Raw genomic sequence first — 19,358 nt, 5'->3', positions numbered from 1 at the left:
TTCCCTCCCAACCCCCCAGTCACCCCCTCTTAAGCCCCCCTTCTCACCCTCTTTCCCCTACCCCCCGCAGAAACCCTTCTCAGCCCCCTGTCACACGCAGGGTGTGTGTGCGAGCGGAGTCGTATGTGCGGGTTCGTGTGCGCTTAGCGGCCGTTCATGCGCAGGGATGCGCGTTCGCTTGTCCATGTGGTGGTGTGCGCCAGCCAGCTATTCACACGCAGCTGACACGCAATCCATTCCCGGGTACATATTCCCAAATTTTTAATTTTCAAACCTGAAAAAACCCTAAAAATACATTTAAAAATTAATATTGGACAAACCGTGCATCAAAATGACACGGAGTAAAAAGGAAAAATGTTAGGGAGAAAGTGGTTGTCAGGGCTATGATGTCAGATCATGGTTCCAAAACCAGCAACGCGCGTTCACATGGAAAACCGGCTAATGTGCGCAAAATGCTTCAAAAATTACTCACTTTAGAACCAGATGTCGGAACAGGGGTTGGTAAAAAGAAAAATTGGACAGTTCGAAGGGATGAACAGGTTTGTAAAGTCAGATTGGAAGTCCGCTGAACGTAGGGTGTGTTCATATAGAAACACAGCAAAATAAGGGAAAAAGAGAAATGGAGGAGGAACAGCCCCAAGGGAGGGGTGACAGTGGACGCGTGAGTGGGGAAGGACCCCAGGAGTGTAACAGAAAGTCATGGCGTATATGCATGATCAAAGAGAGGCATATGCAGGGCGGTATGCAATGTAGACATGCAGGGACGCGTCCCCACACTTAAAACATTAACGGGTAGGGTTGACCGAGCAATAGGGACCTAATACCACTCAACAGACCAACCGCTAATGTCCCACACTTAAAACATGACCGTCACTGACCCACAGAAGGTGTAGGGTTAGAAAAACTTGGCCCATGTTGTCGAGAATCAAGGTTGACTGTCGATGGCACGTCCATTGTCGTTGTCGGCTGCTGGAGGAGGTACCAAGGCATCTTCACAGCACACGTTCTTCGTGGCAGGGACCACGCGGCAGCACCCAGGGAGGTAGCTGGTTGAAGGAATCGCAGGAAATTCGTCGATGATGAGGAATGTTGCACTCAACGCACAATCACTCATATGGAATGAAGAATTGTCACTCGCCCCATTACTAATGTCACTCGAGGAAATCAGAATGAAAACCCATAGCGCACACTCGGTTTAGGAATCGACCAGGGGGATGGTGCAGAGGGAGTATGCCAGGGTGCATAATTGATGGTGCATTCGTGCGTCCAACCTGTCTGGCATAGGTGCAAGGAGGAAGGCAAGGGAGCCTTACAGTGTAGTGTACAGAACAGGGTGACGTATCATGTGTTGATGGCAGAGACCCACCCTGTGGGTGCATAAGGAAACAAGAACATACCTGACTCCAAAGGTCGTAATGTCCCTCAATCCTCACCTCTCAGTAATTGATCGAATAAACTCCAGTCACACTCAGCCCACCCTCTGTCTCACGCTCTGCTGAAAGATACAGAGGGCGGCCCGTTCCTGAAACCCATTGATGTAATCCTCATGGTCACTTGTGCATAGGTTGTATGCCTTGTGCGCATTTGATGGTGCAACTGTGCATCCTGCCCTGTGTCGACATACGGTGCAAAAAGGAAGGCCAGGGAGCCTTATGGTGTAGTGCACAGAAACAGAGCGTGCTTTGTGCATTGAGAGGCCCTTCCCGTGCGTGCAACACTCCATGCACACATCTCACCTCTCATTTGATTGAAAAGGAAAGACTGGTCACTCACCCCACCCTCTGTCTCACTCTCTGATAGATACAGAGGGCAGCCCATACTCACAACCCCATCCTGTTAGGATGAAAGCTGGTGTCACTCGATTGTTTGTCGATGAAGATCGCATCGTCAATTGTTGAAGAGGCGTACCCAGGGAGGTAGCCATTAAATCAAACGTGGGGTTAGATAGGAACATGGCGTTTGCTAGAGGACTGTCAAACGCTCTACAGAAAGGCACAGGACACAGCGTACCAAGGGAGGCAGCTTTGGAACTAGATCCTGGGGATGTTAACTGATGAATCCACTTTCTGGACTGCTGGGTGTTGCCACCTTTTCCACAGCCAGCTTTCCGCCCAAGGGTGTTAAACACCTTTTCTTGGAACGAGGCTTGCTATGACAGGGAATTTCTTCCTTTTCTCCCATAACATTTTTTTTTCTTTTTTTTTCCTTTGTTCTTGTTTTTTTTTTCTCCTATTCCCGAGGGTGTCTCCACCTTTTCTCGAAGAATAGGTCGGCATGACAGGGACCGAAGTCCTTTTCTCCCATGACCGATATGTATATTTTTTGTTCTTTTTCGAATTAGGCAAGGGAATGGTAGAAATACCATTTCTCAGAACCAACATCACCACTGCCGCCGGTGGAAAATAGAGGATAAGAGATCAGGGGCGGGAGGTGGGGCTGAGGGGACAGAGGATTGTGTCCACCTCATCAGGAGTGGCTGAAGAACGGCTATCAAAAGTAGCATCATAAGAGGTACAGTGCCACGCCAACGGGGGAAAGGATCAGGTGACCGTGATTGTCAAGATCCCCAAGGAGGTAAGTACTTCTTCAGGCGATATCCATTGATCACGAAGGGATCATCAGAGGCATCAACGGTCTGCACTTAGACAGAGCCATTAGGGTTGACAGCAAGTACCTTATATGGGCCCATCCACCGCTGTTGGAGCTTGCAAGGAAACTTGCCAAATCTCAAATCATAGGCTAAGACCAAATCACCTTCTCTGAACTCCTTGTGCTTGATGAAGCTGTCATGGTAAGCCTTACATCGAGCTTGCGTGGCTTCCATGCACTGTAGAGCTATCCTGCGAGTTTCGTCCAAACATTCCAGGTGTAGGAGACGGTGATCCGGGTTTCTTACAACCCGGATTATTACCACAAAATTTGGTCAAAGCCCCTATCAAGAGCTTACTATATCACTTTGGGTTTACTCTTCAAGCACTAGGTATGCTACATTGCTTCTCGATTATGATAACTCTAGCAAATGGGGGGAACAAGTTCTTAAAAGGTATGTCAATGTAAAGGGTAAAAGGGATGGTTATCTTAGTGAAGATGAAAATGGATTACACCTAGGGGTTGAGTGAATGCATAGATTTTTCAAAGGACTAGCCTCCAACTACACATGGGCTCCGTCTGCATCACTAAGATTTGGAATCTATCACTATCATTAGAGGACACCTCACCCTAGCACACAAGTCAATATCCACATTATGGTGTCATTTGGATCTTACATAAAAGCTTACAAGCATGGACTCCTTTTGTCACATGCTTATATGTATTTATATACATATGGGGGACTAAAGTCAAAGCAGCTTTTGAAAGCCATTTTTTATAATCTCAATAACTCCCAGGAAAAAGAGAATTTCAAGAAAATTCCCACTAAGCCCGATCGGTTTCGACCTGGTCTACAAAGTTGCAGAAGAAACTTTTTTCAAATTCCTCACGGATTTGGAGTTACGAAGGCGCAGACTGCTGGCTACATGCAATTTTCTTCTCTCTTTCACCACACCAACTTTCCACTCTGTCCTTCTTGTAAATATATTATAATAATGTGCTTTGGACACCCATCTCTTGTAATCTAGCTCCATTTCTCTATGTTGTCTACCACCACCCTTGGCTTCTTGCATGATGACCAAGGTGGGGACTTGTCCCATTCACTATGCTCCATATTTTCAAAGATGCCATACATCATCTAGAATTATGTTAATCAAGAAGATTGGCTTAATCTAATCCCTCCTGGAGGCTATATAAAGAGCCCATGGAGAATGGAGGGAGGAAGGACAATGAAAAGTCCATGAGAGCACTCTAGAATATCCTCATCTCTTTGAGGTAAGCTATGAGTGAGTTCTTTTATTATGTAGCATAATGGCAAGCTTCCTCTACCTCTTCTCCTATTATCTCCATCTCTTCTCATCTTCTCATTCCATGTAGCATAATGGCAAGCTTCTTCTACCTCTTCTCCTATTATCTCCCTCTCTTCTCATCTTCTCATTCCATGTAGCATAATGGCAAGCTTCTTCTACCTCTTCTCCTATTATCTCCATCTCTTCTCATCTCTCTCTCTTATATTCCAATATGGTGTCTAGTACATATATTCTCTCTTATAAATTTGTGTCTTGGTTCTCTTGATTCTCTTTGAGAAAAGGGATGTCCTAGCCCATCCTCCCTTTGGCTAGGTGGTGCCCCTCTTTAGTTCTCTTAGTGAGGATTGGAGGTTGGATGGGTAAGAGGCAACCCGTTCATCATTTCAGCCCTCAACGGCATTGTAGTGAATCATCATCCCCCAAACACTCTTTGATAGCCACTTGCAAAGAGGGCAATTCCAGTTCAACAGGGAAAATAGCTTCTATACCATACACGAGCTGGAAGGGTGTCTGTCCTGTTGCTGCTTTATGGGAGGTTCTGTACGCCCGGAGGGCCTCTGTAAGTCGATCATCCCAATCACGATGATATGCGGCAATTGTTCTTGTCAGGATCGAGCTGAGGATGCGATTGGTGACTTGGACTTGGCCGTTAATACCATATTGGGGAATATGGGAATTTCCCATAAGTTTGGGACATGTGGTCAAATATTTGGATTTGTTATAACTTGAACACTATAACTCCAAATTGAGCGCTCTATAGCTCAATAGATTCCATTTTTCAAGCGCTTTTCAATGATAGGTCACATCATATGGTTTTGAAAAACTTATGGGCATGTTATCCGGGTGCCACCTTTTTAGTATTCAAAAAATGGGAATTGGGAGATTCCCAAACTCACTAATATTGTGTTCGTTGACTCTGGGGTAATAAGGAGGGGACTTGCGATGGCGGATCTTATACAGCTCTGTCAACTCTTCCATGACTTTATTAATGAAATGAGTACCTCTGTCACTTACCAGCTTTAGGGGACTGCCAAAACGAGTGATGATATTCTCGTACATGAACAGGGCTACGCTGTTACCATCGTCCCGCTTTAGGGCTTTAGCTTCACACCACTTTGTAATATAATCCGTACATACCAAGATGTATCTGTTCTGTTTCCTTCTAGTGGGAGGATCGATTGGGCCAACAAAGTCGATGCCCCACTTCTTGAAAGGCTTCAAGGGAAGGATAGGTTGCAGTGGCATAGTGGTGGTCTTGGTGGGTTTCCCCATCCTCTGACAGGCATCACATCGCTTGCAATAATCATAGGCATCCTTGTGGATGGTCGGCCACCAGTATCCTACTAGCAGAGCCTTCCTGGCTGTAGCTTCTCCTGCAAAGTGGCCTCCACATGGCTCGTCATGGCAAGCCTTCAAAACAATCCAAATCTTATCTCCTGCAACACATCTTCTGAGCACTTCATCTTTGCCTTTCTTGTACAGTGCTCCACCTAACAGGGTATAGGGGGCTGATTCTAACATAAGCTTCTTCCTTTTCCGACTAGAAATGCCAGGAGGGTACTGTTGGGTTGCCAGCAGATTGGCAATGTCTGCATACCAGGGGGTTATAGTTTCTACTAGGAATAGGGAAGCATCAGGGAGGTCTAGATTATCTTGCTCCTCGTCTGCAGTTTGTGGGATACACGACAGATGATCAGCCAGAACATGGGAACGACCAGGTTTGGTAATTACCTCAAAGTCGAACTCTTGGAATAGAAGGAGCCATCGCATCATTCTTCCCTTCACATCTGCTTTGTTCATCAGGAAGGACAGGGCCTCATGATCCACATAAAATTAAAAGTGGGTAGATAGTAGGTAGTGGCGAAACTTCTCTAGGGCAAACACCATTGCCAAGCACTCCAGCTCTGTCACTATGTAGTTCCGCTCTCTATCAGTGACTTTTCAGCTTGCGTAATAGATCGGTTGATCTAATTTCGAGGGGCCCTTTTGACATAGGACAGCACCTAGCCCTTCAACTAATGCACTGTACATGAAACTCCTTTGTCCAATCAGGAGACTGCAGAATGGGTGCCTCAATCAGACACTGCTTCAGAGTGTTGAAGGCTGTGTCACATTCTTCCGTCCAAATAAACTCTGCATCTTTCCTCAGAAGCTTGTGCAAGGAGGTTGCCTTTGTTGCAAAATGGGCTATGAACCTTCTGTAGTATCCCACATGGCCTAGGAATCCCCTCAACTGTTTGAGGTTGGTGGGTGCTGTCAGAGTTGCAATCTTTTAGATCTTTGCAGGGTCTGTTGATATCCCTTGTGCAGAGACAATGTGGCCCAACAGAACTCCAGAAGAGACCCCAAAGATGCATTTGTCGGGGTTGAGGGAAATCCCATACTCCTGGCATCGGTCAAAGCATTGTTCCAAATGTCCCCAGTGTTCACGGATCAAACTATAGACACAGAAGTCATCCAAATATACCTCAATAAAGTCGTGCAGATGATTTTGGAATGCGGCTATCATGACTCGCTAGAAGGTAGCAAGGGCATTGCAGAGCCCAAACGGCATCACTCGGTAAGCGTAGGTCCCCCATTTTGTGGTGAAGGTTGTTTTGGATTGGTCTTCTTCTGCTATCTGCACTTGGTTATATCCGTTGAATCCATCCAGAAGGGAATAGAGCTCATGTCCTGCCACTATGTCCAACAATTGGTCTGTGAAAGGGATAGGAAAGTGATCCTTCTTCGTCTTGGAATTCAACTTGCGGAAATGCATACAGATTCGCAATTTGCCATTCTTCTTGGGTACTACTACGATGGGTGAGACCCATTCACTATTTGCCAGTGTATAGATGAACTCGGCTTCCAGAAGCTTCAACAGCTCTGCTTTCACCAAGGTGGAATAATTCGGGTTCATTCGCCTCTGTCGTTGTCGTACTGGCTTGGCATCAGGCTCCAAATCAATATGATGCTGACATATTGTGGGATCAATCCCCTTTAGGTCTTTGTAGGACCATGCAAACACGTCCAAATTCTCTTTCAATAAGTTGTACAAAGTTGACAACTCCTCTTCTGGTAGGCTGCTACCCACCTTCAAATGGCGTTCAATGCCATCTGCATCCACAAAAGTCAATTGTCTTTCTCCTTTTGGTGGAGACTTAGGTTGCTTCTTGAGATGTTAAAATGGGATTAGAGCCATTTTGGGTTTGGTTGCACGATTAGTTACCTCTTGGCTTGAAGACTCATCTTCTGATGACGCGTCCAGGAACATCACATAACAGGGACCCTCTAATGCCTGTTGGAATCGTGAGACTGGTGCTTGTTGGCACGGTGCATCATCATCATCTTTTCTTGGCAAAGGTGGGTGAGGTCAGCATGAGCCACTGCTAAAAGATAACTTGGTCTCTTTAACCATTTCTTATAAAGATTTTGCATATGAGAAAATCCATTTACCAGACCAAATGGTACCATCGCCATTAGACTCTTCTGTCTCGCTTTCATAACCTTTTTCTTCAATATCATCTCCATCCTCTTCGGTCTCTGTCTCTGTATCTGTCTCTGTCTTTGTATCTATCTCTGTCTCTGTCTCTGTAGGAGCTCTGTAAGAGAAGAACAGGTTCTCTGTTTCATCTTCTATCTCTGTCTCTTGCTCTGCTATGGCCATGTAACAGGGAGAGCAGTACATCCATGCTTCTATCTCACTGTCAGAAGTGATTTTCGGAAATCGTTCCTGGTTCAGGCAGGAAGTATTCACCCATTGACAGGGACTTTGCATCTTTTGGGAGTTGGCTTACAGTATCTACTGTTAAGGAACGTGCCACTGTTCTCTTGGGAAGGATCTGTTTGATAGCATCTTCGTCTGTTGATGTTCCATCTGTAGCCTCATTGGGGGAGTCAGAAGATAATTCCAAGGATGTGGATCCATGTCCTTTTTGAGCACCATATAGCTTTAGCACCACTTTATTAGGTCCTCTACCCAAGGTCAAGGTTCCTTTGAACCAATCCGTCCTTGCTCTGGCTTCAAAAAGCCATGGTCTGCCCAGTAACAGAGGGTAGGATATACCATAAGAGTTTGGCTTCACCACCAGATAGGTTAGCCAATAATCTTTTCCAGCCACTGTAGTCTTCACATATGGGAGAATGCCCAAAGGCTTGATTGTGCTCTGATCTACCAGTCTGATGAGCCATTGGGTTGGTTGCACACCTTGTAGGCCTAGATCCTTCATTGTCACATCCGCCATAATGTTCACTGATGAACCACCATCAATCAGTGCATTTGCAATAAAGCAGCCTTCTATCCACACACCAGTCTCTAGGGTACCCGGATCTAGGAAGGCGTTAGCCACATCCACTTCTTTTACAGGCTCTAGAGCTTTGTTGGACTTTGTTGCTATTGAGGGAGCAATCCTTAAGCCACGTCTTCTTGTCAGTATACTTTTGAACCTTTTTCGGCAACTGGGAGACAACATCAATAATTGTTGAAATGTGAGGTTTGGTTTAAAGGTATCTAGATCTATGACCAGATCATATTCTTTAATAGGATCCACTGGCTTCTCTAACCGGTTAGGGAATGGGGCAACACCCATTTTCATTTTCCTTTTTTCTTCCAACAGGGGCATCATGGGGACTTCTTCTGCCACTTGTGGCACCTCCTCCTCTTCTATCTCCTGGACCTCTAGTCCTGTCTCTGGAATTGTCTCTGTGACTCTCTGTGGCACTATAGTGCTCTGTACGGCACTGTAAGGCTCTGTTCTATTCTGTTCTTCTAGTGGAAGATTGAAATTCACTATTCTGGCAGGAGGATTATTTTCTTTCTGGATAGGTGGTTCCTTCTTCTTTGCACGCGTGATGGCAGCAACTTCCAATTCCACTAAATTGGAGGTAGGATCTTGGGCCTTGGCCGGATTATCAATAGCACTGTTTTTCACTAGGGATGGCCTTGGACAGTCTTTTGTAGTGTGGCCTTCTCCTTTGTATCGACTACATAAGGGCTTGTAATCCACTGACCTTCTGGGATTTGGATAATTTGGTGAAATGTGTCCCTTTTCTCTGCATCTATAACACTCCACTTCTGATCTCTGACCACCGCCAGACTGTCTTCCTCTGTAACTTTGAGAGGGAAACCTCCTTGGACCGAAATTAGGACCAAACTCTCTAGGCTTGGGTCCAATATCCTCTGTTGTCATTTTGGATTCCAGCAAGTTGAATCTTGTGTCTTCTTCCTTCCTTCTCCTATCATGCATCTCCTTCAGAGAGCAAATATCCTCTGTATGGTTCTTCCGCAAACAGTAGGAACAAAAAGCTCCAGGGACTGTTGGCTTTCATGTACATTCAGTGGCTAAATGGCCTGCTTGATGACACTTACCACACCAAGTATTTGACCACATCACATCTCTTCCTGCTCCTGCAACGTTGGATATGCTAGCGGTGTCGTAAAGTTCACGCAAGGACTGTAGAACACGGGGTTCAAGGTACAGCAATGGAAGAGACTAACAAGAAGAAAATTGAATTGTTGATGCCAAAGTACACTATATTTCTTGTCAAGTGAGTTACATGAAGCTCATGTTCAGAAAAATCTGATCATATTCAGTTTCCTGTTTGTGAAGAGATCTTTGTAAAGATTGCAATATTAGCATACATTTCTACAAGTACGATTGATAGCCAGATGGTGTAGTTCCTAATCTAGAACCATATCCATAACCATTATAAGAGCAAGGAGTATTGATGAAGGCTGAAGTTCCGTAGTCCAGATTGACATTCAAGTAAGATCCTGGAAGTGAAATAGGATTCCTGTACCCAGCACTGTAACCAGGATAATGGCCAACACTGAGAGGATGATGATTTAAGCCAGCTTAAGTTGACCCTGCACCATTGGTAGATACACCTATTTCAATATACTGGGCCCTTTCAGATCCACGAAATGAGGGTTTTTCATAAGAGGTTGTGCATTTGACACATTCAATGAACCCTCCAATAGCACATGAATTGTCTACAAAGCCAGCAAGTTGGCTATGCACACTTCCATCTACAGTTAATAGTTTCTGAAGTTGCTTATTGGTGAGCAGTCTAGGATATCTTGTCTCCAAGTAAATACAATTCACAATGACAGAAGCATATTCAGAAGCATAAGGCGCAATAGTTTCATGAATCACAGAGTGATATTATTTAGGATGAGCATAGTAATTTGCTTTGTCAAAACCCTGTTCAGGATCATTTGGCTACACCATGTGCTCTGCAGATACCACACAACCATACACTTGATAGGTTCCTCCTTTTTATCTCAGAAAAGACTGGTTTATCTTCTCCTTAGCTATGGTGCACGTGAGCTTCTATCATAATGTGGGAGCTTTCACTCAACCGCCAAGACCCTCGGACAACTTATTGTTTCAAGCGTTCCAAGCCGAGCACTAATGGCTACCTCTCACATAGCCGACGCGCCATCCATACCTACGGGTGTAGTGAGCTTACCTTGATGCCGTTCGAGTTACCTCCTCTCCCGCGCACTCCGGTAGCTCCACGATCCAAGTGTAAGCTTCAAGCAAGCTCCATCCTCAAGCTCCACGCTCCAAGCTCCATTGCCGCGAGCAAGACAAGAGAAGAGAAGAGAAGAGAAGAAGAGAGGAGAAGATGGAGAGCTTCTCCTCCTCGGTCCCTCACCCTCACACACTCACTCCCTCACACTCTCACACTCCCTCTCTCAAGCACAAGCTCAAGCAAGCAAGAACAAGAAGAAGAAGAAGAAGAGGAGAGCTACTTTTGGCCACACACAAGAATGAGCTTGTCATTCACTTTTCAACTTTATATACAAAACCCTAAATCCCTTTTGGGCGGTCATCCCCTTTTCCCCTTTTTACATGGCCGGCCGTAGCCTTGGCCCTTTTTCCCATTGTCCTTCTATCTTCCTATCTTCCTTTCCACCGCCCGTCTACATTTACAAATTGCACGAGTGAGAGCCGGGCGCTCTTTTACAAGATTTCAGGGTGCGCCTTTTTTTTTTAAAATGTGCCTTTCCCCTTTTGCCTTTGCCTTGGACTTTTAAGGTTGCCCTTGCGCTTTTGGCCTTTTCTCCTTTTCTTTCTTCAGTCAGGCTACCTTTTTTTCGCCTTTGCCCTGCGTCTTTTCCACTTCTTTTTGCTTTCTTCGTGTTGGGGTTAACATTACCCCCTCCTAGACGAGTGCCAGTCCCATGGCACTCACCGTCGTAGGTGGCAAGCCGTAGCATGCACCGAAGACGTGGGTGACAAGGACGCCTACGGTTTCCATGGAGGAGTGTTGGTGGTGGTGTGGCAGAAGGTCGTCCTGGGGGCCTGTTGGTGGCCAAGGTGGCAGGTGGAAGGTTGTTGGAGTTGGTGGTAGGGCTATGCTGTGTTGGGAATTGCATTGATGGCCAGCACAAGTGTTGGTTTGTTGGGGATTCTGCGCATGACGATTCCTTGCGGGCTTGTCGGATGGTAAGGGACAAGCATTCAAAGTTGAGTGTTGATAAGAAGCGATTGGAATTTCGTTGGAGGCTTCAATACCTGCAATTTGAAAACCTCTCATGTGATCTCTCCCTAAGGGGTAGTGCTAGTCTTCTTATCGTGCACAAGACATATTTGATTAGTTTGGGAGACAGGTCGAACTCTAAGCAAGCTGAGAGTATTGTCCTGCACTTGAGGACCCAAATTGTGTATATACTTCAGTGTAGGTATTATGTGGGTGCTTGTGCATACTTAGATATTACTTAGTTAGAAGAATGTCGGCCTGGTTCCTTGTATAGCAATGGGTCGGTGAAGCAAGGGGCTAAGTTGATGGAAAATTTTGTCAATGAAGACGGGGAGTACACTTGAAGATTGCTTGAGATATCATTATGGTCTTGTCAAGGCAATGTAGCATAATTAAGCTTCTTGATGTCTTAGCTATTGGTAGCTAGTGCCTACTTGTAGTGCTTGGAACGTATGGTGTACTTTTCCATTGTCTTTCAAACCTTGCTTACCACTTTTGATTGTAATGGCATTGATTTGGAGTGTAAAAGAATTGTGCAAGTGGTTCAGGGTGACAGGTTTAACCATAGGCGAGGTGAGCTCCCAAGGTATGTCCTGCCCTTGATGTGCCCTGAAAAATTGTGGGGGATGTACAAAGGGCTAGGGGATTAGGGACGGAGCCAACCGACCAAGGCCACTAGACGTACCTAATTTGAGGACCCCTAGGTGCGGTGCTGTGATCGTGAGTGCTCTTTTTTCTCTCTCTTTTTTTAATTTTCTTTTTCATTCATTCATTCATTCTTTCTTTTTCTTTTCTTTTCTTTTCTTTTCTTTTTTCCTTTTTTTTTTCTTTTTTGGAAAAAGTGAATACAATCAATGCCATACATTGAGGCTGTTAGCCTTTCATTTGGATTTGAGAAATGTTGGGATCCAAAGGCTATGAAGAATGGATGTTACAGAGATGATTGTGTACCACCTTGTTGCTAGAGGAACTGTTGTTGAGGTGAAGAGATACATTTGAGATTTTGCATATCTCTTTGTAACATGTGGGAGATCGAACAATTGAGGTAGCACTTGGAGTGAGCTGTGCATGGACAAGGGCAGATCATCTTGCGAATTGAATCTTGGATGATGAAGAGACGTTCGCCCTTGTTGAGAGTGTGGCTCCTGCCCGAACATAGAGTTGGCCAAGAAGAAGGAGGTAATCGATGATTATGCCTTGGCCATGCTCAATTGCAATATGTGCTTTTTCTACAAAGGTGTCCTTGGGTTCCCATCCGGTGGCGTTTCCGTCATGGCTTTTGTTTTTTGGTATCCTGTTACTTCCTCCATAATGGTTCTTTGTGGGGTTGGTGGTCTTGTGGTGACTTGGATATTAAACGCTTCTAGCCCTTGACCTGTGTCATTCTGCATCCACTTGTCACTTTGTGAGAGTATATGCTCACTCGCGTTAAGTACATCGGACCAATGCAATCATGTTAAGACATGATTTTTCAGAATGCTATGATGCCTATCCCATTACTTGTTAAGGTCACATACATTAACGGTAGGTGAAGGAAGTGTGTACAAGTGGGGATCTTGCCCCTTTACTCATCAAAAAACAAAAAGTTCTGGCATGATGACTTGCCAAGCTACTTGTACATCATAGGGGCTTAGTCGATAGGTACTAGGCGGGATGAGTCCGGTTGGCTAGGCGACCGAGGCAGTGCTAGTGCGGGGCTCCTGTGAGGCTGGGCAGGGAACATCTCGGCTGGGACATAAATGGTGTAGTCCCGGGCCGCTACCATTTCCAGAATGTCTTTAAACAATTCATTAAATTCTACCCTATCTCTGGCCGCCTTGTCACTTCATGAGCACCTGGTACCCGAGCGTGTGTTGGGAGTCTGTGCAACTGGCATTGCCACCTTTTGTGTGCCTCCCTGAGCGTCCGCTCCCCTGGCCATTCTTCGGCCTTCGTTCGGGGCGGTGTCGCTTGGGGCCGCGTTTCTTGGAATATCTTTTAAGAGTGGGCACATAATGCACTGGCGGAGGGGCGTGTGCTGCATGTTCCCGTCGGTTGCGGAGAGCGTCCTTGCAAGCTAGCTGCCCTTGGTTCTCCATGCTTTCCTCGCAAGGGGACCTTGTCTACACCATCAGAGTTGTTGGTCAAGGCTTCCTATGGCGGTAATGTGGGTTGCATGCCCTTCACTTGGAGGTGAGGATGGTCACACAGCTTTTTAAAGCGTGATGAGAGGGGGACCTGAGGAGCTTAGCCTGTCAAACCCAACTCTTCTCCTGCGCTTGACTATCATTGCTTGTGTGTGTTGATAGTATCTATACAGGGTAACACAAAAATCATTGTTTATATATACATTTATACATATATGAATCCATGTCACCTCACGAGGACAGAAACCAATTGTAGAACTCAGGATTGTACTGGAGCGTGGCACACGCATCTAGTATTCGTGGCAGCTTACTCAATACCGATAGATATTTTGCCACATCGAGTAGCATGGAACCTTGTCCGAGTCTACTGGCAATATGTAACTCCTCCTCAGTGAGAACCTTATCAAACAGAGCATTCTCTTGGCTAGTTCTAGCCAAGTCCATACCCCGAATGGCAGTCAGCACTCGAAGGGAAGTTGGTGCCACATAGGTTGGGTCCCTTTGGGATCGCCATTTGGCCAATCGCTCCTCAGAGACTGTCATGATCTGAGCCCCTAGTTCGGCCATTACAACGCGGTTTTCGCACCAACGCTAGTCAAATTGACTCTGGCCTGCTGACAGTCGCTTTAGTTGCTCTATGTCTACGAGATTCGGTCGGCAGAGCATTTCATTGAATGTGACGGATAAGCGCAGTTCGTCAGCCTCCTCGTCAGGGATGAGTCGCATGCGTTCATGCAGGAACCTGTCGTAGTGCCCGTTAAGATGTTCTTGTTCTTTCCATGTTAGAGGAAAGGTCAAGTAATCTCCGAGCTGCTCTTTGGGGATTATGCCCATATCCGCAAGGACGTAGACTCGTGCGACCACTTTGAGCTTAGCCTCCAACTCAGTTAAGCATTCTGTGACACTTCTATGTTCAACGAGGGCTTGCTCGGTTGCTATCTCATGCAAAGTTCTAAGAGTTTCCTTAGGCTTTAGCATGGCTGGGGGCTCAGGCCTGGATGAGCAAGATTGATCAACGCTAGGATTTCTCATGCTCGTGGGGTTCTCACGTTGCTCCTGAGGTTTTGCTGCTATTTTGTCATGGTTCTTCTCGAGTGTGACTGGTAGGACCTTGTCACCTTGTTGTGACAGCGTTGTATCCACTCTTGATTGATCAATGTGAGTTCTATTGTCAGTGGATAGAGTGTTGCAAGCAACCGTTGATGGCAACTGTTGCTCGGGTTTTTCAGAGCACACGGATGTGTCTGAGGATTCACCGCTATTAGGAGAGGCATTAATGGGTTCATTGGTGGGTGGACTCGATGCTTTATTCATCAGCTCTCCAGTGCCCTTCGTCTCAATGTTCTTGGGGTCCACAACCACCTGCAACTGTTGTTGTTTTCTCTGCTTTCTCCTCTTTTTCTTGGTTAGTGCAGGTGCATCTAACAGCTTAGGACCTTGGGCTAGATCGACCGCTGTTGTGTCCTCATGGGACCTAGTTGTGGCCTATGGAATAGCCTTGCCAGGTTGCATGGGTACAACTGTCTCCCTTTTGGGGGAGTCTAGCTCTTCAGCCAACTCCTTTGTGTTTAGCTCCTCCAGCCTAGGCTTTAGGCACTTTGAAAGTGTTGGAGTTTTTGAGGAAGTTGGTTGCGACACCTCCTCCAGAGATAAACTACTAAGGACGCGTTCCACATAGGGCATTGTCACGGCCAAGGGCTGTGACTGCTGTGATCCCTGATTGGAAGTAGTAGCAGCTAGTTTAGTGGGCTGGCTACCCTTGGTGGATTGCGGTGTCAAGTCCTTAGGCAGATCAGAAGTGGTTTGCCTTTTGTTGCTCGTAGAGCATTCACTAGCGCAGATCGGTCTAGCAACGGTGGATTGCACAAGCACATCCTTAGGTTGAGAGCTAAGGGTGGTGTCGTGTCCTGCCTCTTGGACGTTTGGAAGCTTTGATGTAGGTCGAGATTGGGATTGAGTAGCCGCACTTGACGAGTGTTGTGCTTCCTGTGTCCGTTTAGGGGAAGAGGGTGTAGGAGACTTGGGACTCCTAGGTGGCTTTGACACTGGCTTGGAGATTTGCTCATGGCTGTTAGATGATTTTGCTAGTTGCTTTGTTGGGCATTCAGCCTTATCATGAGCCATGTTGTGCGTGTGGTGCTCATTATTCTTTTGGGTAGTCAAAGGCTCCTTGAGCACTCGCGGTCCTTGTGCACGCTTGAGAGTTACCTTTGATATCTGCTTGCTAAGCTTGCTAGGCTGAGGATCTACCCTCCGATTGGTCCTGTTTGATTTCTTAATTTTGACCATGAGGGGCTCGGTCACTTCACCATTGTTGACTCGAGACTTGGTTTTTCGTTTAGATCTCCTCCTACGCTCCTTTGCTCTTGATACGATCTGGCCTTCAGTCGACCAAGGAGGTTTAGCAAGGGGTTTTGGCACCCAAATCCATCGGTTGCCTGCGTAATACCCTTGAGCCCGAAGCAACGCCTTGGATATCCATCGTGGCGTTGTGATGGCTCTCCATGGACGCCTCTGTCTATAAGGTTTGGACTTCTTTTGGGGTCTTCTACGATATTTGTAAGTCCAAAGCCCGTCCTTGGCATTGTCTCTTGACCTTCTTTTTTCAGGCATGGCCTCACTCACTGGTTCTCGTTGTTCGACCTGTGCTTGTATCAACTCTTTCAACAACTCCTTGCTCTCATTACTAAGCTTGCTTGGTATGTCAGAATGCTCCTTGCCCTTCCTTTGAGGTTTGGCGAGTCACCTTTGCTAAAAGTGGTGACTATCCTCACACCCGGTAGTGTCAGGTGTATCCTCTGTGCTACATAGTCAGCCTCACATTTGGTCGCCCTTTTGAAGGGTCTTCCTAGGAGGGTTTCTTTCCTGCAGCTAGCACTTTTTGGAGGAACATGAAATAGGATAGGCAAGCTTTCTGTTTCAATTGTCGCCAGGATTTTGCACTTCCCTATGAGTGCTTGTGGGCGTCCCCCATAAGGGCTAAGAGTTGCACTAGTCAGTGTGAGCTCTGGTTGGCCTAGTTGGGTCCATGATTCATAGGTCAAGATATTAAAATCTGCTCCTTCATCAATCAGAGCATCAATAGTATGCTCTCTTTTCGCGGTGAGTTTGACCCTAAGATAAGCAGGTGGTACTATGTCTTCATCTTCCGGGTCCTGGCTTGTAAATTTAAGGCTTCTGACTGATGCCCTTGAGTTCTCGACTGCACGACCAGATGTGGATTCTCCACTCCTGTCTTGGATCGTCAGTGCAGTGCTATTCAAGGTACATCTCTCGTCAAGAGTGTTATGTCTAGTCATCTTGGCATTTGTAGCTTGCTGATGTTGCATTTCGCTCTGACTAGACATGGTATGAACACAATGTCTTTGTGTTCTAGTGATGTGGCCTTTTTGCCCTTGATGGCTAGATTGGCCTGTTGAGGTTCCAGGGTCTCTGTTTATCTCTGTTCGGGTATGGGCTTTTGGCTGCTCTTTTGCACGTGAGAATCCATGCTCGTGTAGAGCCATTACTTCACTAGGGTCCAATTTGGAAGACCTGTCACGGCGCGCGTTTTCTCTCCAACCTACTCGGGGGAGGTGCGGAGGGGGCAGAGCCCCCTCTGCGGGGGTCCGGGGGGGGCAGTCCCCCCCGGCCCGCAAGGCCGTTACGGTAGACGCCATATACAATTTGGAGGACCGTTTATAGCCAAATTTTGAACTACGTGCTCTAAATTTTAGCCCGGTTATGGATCTGTGATGTGCCTTCAGCTCTACATAGCCTTAGGGGTCGATCTCGGGGTTTAGATGTATCAGAATTTGTGTTCTAGACATGTGTCCGATTTTGACAGTTTTTTGTCCGATTCTCAGATGTCCGATTTTCAGGAGTCCGATTATCAGAATCGGACGTCAAATTTTTGGGTGGGTCTGATCGGACCAGTGGTCCGATTTTGGTCACGGCCGATTCTAGGAGTCGGATCAAAAAGTGGTCCGATTTTCAAGTGGTCCGATTCTGGGAATCGAATCGGACAGGGTGGTCCAATTCTGGCTGGTCCGATTCTGGTTGGTCCGATTCTGGACTGCTCCGATTCTGGACTGGTCCGATTTTCGAAATCGGACGGGTTGGTCTGAGTGGTCTGAGTCCGAGTGTCCGAGTATGGACTGGTCCGATTCTCGGACTCGGACGGCTTGGTCCGATGGCGCGGACGACGGCCTGCGAGTTGCACGCGATGCCTCTAGGCTGACGTCTACTACACCGAATCGTCCAGCGCCTTCCAGATAGGTGCAGGACACTACAAGGGAATGCCAGACATGCCTGGAACCACTGTGGTGCTCGAATCAAATGGCACTCCAAGTATCTGTGCCCCTATTTCCATGTTTTAGCCTGTTATATAGCAACAGAGAACCCTACTGTTTGTTTCTTTTTCTTTGTTTTTTTTTTTCTATCCTAATGCATCCAATCACAAAGTAAATTCCTACACTACTTCATTCCACAACATAAATCACAGAAAGCAAAAAACCTACTTGCCAAGGAGATCGAATACCATCTTCAACCCCCTCGCTTCCTACTTATCTCAAGCACCAGTTCAGGGAAACCCTTACTTTGATACTCGATTTGAAGCGCGCAAGCGCTCAAGGCTTGAATCCGTTGGTCCCGGCAATGGAACCAAAATGTGGGAGCTTTCACTCAACCGCCAAGACCCTCGGACCGCTTATTGTTTCAAGCGTTCCAAGCCGAGCACTAATGGCTACCTCTCACATAGCCGATGCGCCATCCATACCTATGGGTGTAGTGAGCTTACCTTGATGCCGTTCGAGTTACCTCCTCTCCCGCGCACTCCGGTAGCTCCACGATCCAAGTGCAAGCTTCAAGCAAGCTCCATCCTCAAGCTCCATGCTCCAAGCTCCATTGCTGCGAGCAAGACAAGAGAAGAGAAGAGAAGAGAAGAAGAGAGGAGAAGATGGAGAGCTTCTCCTCCTCAGTCCCTCACCCTCACACACTCACTCCCTCACACTCTCACACTCCCTCTCTCAAGCACAAGCTCAAGCAAGCAAGAACAAGAAGAAGAAGAAGAAGAGGAGAGCTACTTTTGGCCACACACAAGAATGAGCTTCTCATTCACTTTTCAACTTTATATACAAAACCCTAAATCCCTTTTGGGCGGTCATCCCCTTTTTCCCTTTTTACATGGCCGGCCGTAGCCTTGGCCCTTTTTCCCATTGTCCTTCTATCTTCCTATCTTCCTTTCCACCGCCCGTCTACATTTACAAATTGCACGGGTGAGAGCCCGGCGCTCTTTTACAAGATTTCAGGGTGCGCCTTTTTATTTTAAAATGTGCCTTTCCCCTTTTGCCTTTGCCTTGGACTTTTAAGGTTGCCCTTGCGCTTTTGGCCTTTTCTCCTTTTCTTTCTTCAGTCGAGCTACCTTTTTTTCGCCTTTGCCCTGCGTCTTTTCCAGTTCTTTTTGCTTTCTTCGTGTTGGGGTTAACACATAACTATGGCAAGACCTTTAAGAAACCTCTGGAGAGTGCAGTATGCCCTTAATCGCATCCAGAAATGACAGCAGTCCAGTGATGTTTTTAGAATTTCTAGAATAAACCGGGACACGACTGTGCCCAGTAGCCAGCACTCTGCCAAGTGTCTCCTTGAAATAGCTCGGTTGAACTCTCTCTATCTGAAACACTATTTTCAGTTTGCTGTTATCTACAGTGATCTTTAATTCTGAAACATGATGCCCAGTCTCTCCTTACGGAAGTGCATTTGCATTCACATCAATTGATATCAGTTTCTCTGATGTATGGTGGTTCTTGGTCTTGGAGCTTGTAATCTTTCTTACTACAGCTGCCATGTGGCTATGTCCTTTCTGAAACTCATTTAGTATATCGTAAAG

The sequence above is a fragment of the Lygodium microphyllum genome, chromosome 2 (assembly GCF_053477565.2).
Source record: "Lygodium microphyllum isolate KBCC chromosome 2, Lygodium_microphyllum_v1.1.10, whole genome shotgun sequence".
Classification (NCBI taxonomy): domain Eukaryota; kingdom Viridiplantae; phylum Streptophyta; class Polypodiopsida; order Schizaeales; family Lygodiaceae; genus Lygodium; species Lygodium microphyllum.
This window is presented reverse-complemented; position numbering follows the sequence as displayed.